Here is a 2,671-nt window from a genome sequence, read left to right as displayed (position 1 = left end):
ATCATTGATGTTTCTATCTCTCTCTCCCTCTCGCTTACTCTCTGAAATCAATAAAAATACATTTTTTTTTAAAAAAGAAAAGAAAACCAGACAAGGGAGAGACTTGCTTGAAGAAGTGCTGATGGGGAAATGAAAGGTCCAGTAAAAGGCATGTGGCTGTGTGAGGTAATGGGGTTTTTCAAAGAGGGAAGTGGGCAGAGGGCAAGGTTTTTGTTGGCAGAGAGGAAGACAATAGAGTTTGAGACTGGGAGGGGGGCATCCCATCAGATTTCTGAGGAGAGTTCTCTCTGTGGGGGTGGGGCTGGGAATGTCTGGCCCGAGGGCCTTATTTGGTCTGATCCTGCTAAGCATTAGGGGTGAGTTAATTACATGTTTGACCAAATTAGCAGGATGGTTTTTAAGTTGATAATTTTGTATGGGCCACAAATGTTATAAATATTGAAATGCCCCTTAACAGAAAAATGGTTCCCCACCCCTGATCTAGGAGAACAAAAATCACCCACTGATGTGAACTTGGAATAGGGTCAGGTAAGAGCTCAAACAAAAGTGACCATGATGATGCCTGTGGTCTGAGCATGAATGGGGTGAGAAGCAGGAGCCCAGGAGACACCAGTGATAGAGGAGTCAAGGGCAGGTACCTAGGTTGAGGGCTCATCCCCAGAAGGGGGTGTGCAGGAGACAGCTGATCGATGTTTGTCTCTCATTGATGTTTCTAACTCTCTATCCCTCTACTTTCCTCTCTGTAAAAAATCAATAAAAATAAATTTTAAAATATTTTTAAACAAATGACCATGAGGATGCCTGTGGTCTGAGCAGAATGGGGCGAGAAGCAGGACCTGGGAGACACCAGTGATAGAGGAAGAGCCCGCGGTTCCCTCAGGACAGCCAGGACCACTAGCCAGGCTGGCTTTCAATTACAGAATGTCCCACTCAACTCAGATGATTGTTTTGGGATTAGGTGTGTCTAGGGGGCTTGTATAACCATTTTCTTCTCTCTCCATTACATTTTACATACATTTCAGATTCTTGGATCTGTGTTTATAAGTATTCATACTAGTGCTCACTTTGGCAACACATACACTAAAAAAAAAAAAAAAAGTATTCATACTACAAATAGCTTGCCAGTTTTCCTGGTCACAGAGCTCATTCTCTTACTGCACAGGAACCATTTCTTGAATATGACTTTTCCTAATTCCAGCTGGCTTTGTCCAGTCTAATAGAAAAGACTCACTTGTCTTCTTCAACCAGCTCCCTCCACTTTTGTACATATGAGCCGTCCAAACCCTTCATCAGTAAGCCCTTAACATCAGGTTTTGGTCAGTGTTCAATTTTGTCTTAAGAAAAACACCTCAGGTTGTTGACCAAGTGAACAGAGTTTTGGTCAAACTAAAGGTAAAATCTTTTGTTTTGTTTTGTTTTTGTTCATCCTCACCTGAGGTTATTTTTCCATTGATTTTTAGAGAGAGTGGAAGAGAGAGGGAAAGACAGAAACATGGATGTGAGAGAAACACATCGATTGGTTGCCTCCTGCATGAGGCCTGCCCAGCACCTGGGCCAGGGAGGAGCCAGCAACCGAGGTATGTGCTCTTGAGCAGAATCGAACCCTAGACCCTTTGATCCGCAGGACAACACTATCCACTGAGCCAAACTGGCTAGGGCAAAAGACAAAATTTTGACTTCAGTTGTGTTTCAGCCCCAAGCCCACGAAAGCAGAACAACCCTATTGACCACAACCTCATGAAACCCTACAGAACAATGCCACGATCTGATACAATAACCAACTACACCCTACCCTAACCCCAACCAATGACCCGACTCCACTAGCCACCATGACTAATACATTTTCCTGAATTTAACCTGTTCTCTAGGTGCCCTCAGAGAGCTAGGTCTTAGATCACCTATATTTCTGGGCTTGGCACCATTTCTTCAACCTTTACTTTCTTTGCTGCAAACTCCTGTTCTCATTGTATTGGGCTTTGATGCACACAAACAAACAAATCCCTTTAGTCCAGAATATTCTCTTCCCCTTCCTTTTTGTTGGGGATTTGTGTATAAAATTGATATACTCAGGAGTTTTGATTCTTTTTCATAAAAGCAATTGAAATGTCTCAAGTGTGAGCTTGTTGTGATAAGGCTTACCTTTTATGTAGCAATTCTGAAGCAGAGTGCTAAGTAAATATGGAGAGAATGTGGATTGCAACGTACAGCTAAGAGATTGTGGCAGTAATCCAGATCCCCCACAATAAGAGCAGAACCATGTTGACGTAAGAGACATCCCAACTTGTAGAGAATTTTTATAAAAGTTTGTTTGAGTCAAACGGATGACATATGATGAGTGCAAGATCTCAAATGCTCTCAAGAATGACAGTTTGCAGTTTCTGTTATGCATTTAAAATTAAGGAAGGGAAGTAAGAAAGATTACATGAAGGTGGGAGAAAGCAAAGTGGGGATCAGATAACAAGATTATGTGCTCTCTTGAGGGTGGTTTTGGTTTCTTTCTTTTTAAAAAAAAATATATTTTATTGATTTTTTACAAAGAAGAAAGGAGAGTTAGAAACATCGATGTGAGATAAAACACCGATCATTTGCCTCCTACCCATCTCCTACTGGGGATGTGCCTGCAACCAAGGTACATGCCCTTGACCAGAATCAAACCTGGGACCTTTCAGTC

At 42.0% G+C, this 2,671-nt stretch overlaps 1 long non-coding RNA gene across 1 annotated transcript in view; it reads left to right on the top strand.

Moving 5' to 3' along the window:
* LOC106725971 overlaps positions 1 to 2,671 on the top strand; it is a 24,234-nt gene that overhangs the window by 806 nt on the left and 20,757 nt on the right. The gene's annotated exons all lie outside the window — the stretch shown is intronic.

This window comes from Myotis brandtii, unplaced genomic scaffold (assembly GCF_000412655.1).
Source record: "Myotis brandtii unplaced genomic scaffold, ASM41265v1 scaffold2074, whole genome shotgun sequence".
In the NCBI taxonomy this organism is placed as follows: Eukaryota; Metazoa; Chordata; class Mammalia; order Chiroptera; family Vespertilionidae; genus Myotis; species Myotis brandtii.
Note: the sequence above shows the minus strand (reverse complement) of the source record. Positions and strands in the feature narration are given on the sequence as shown.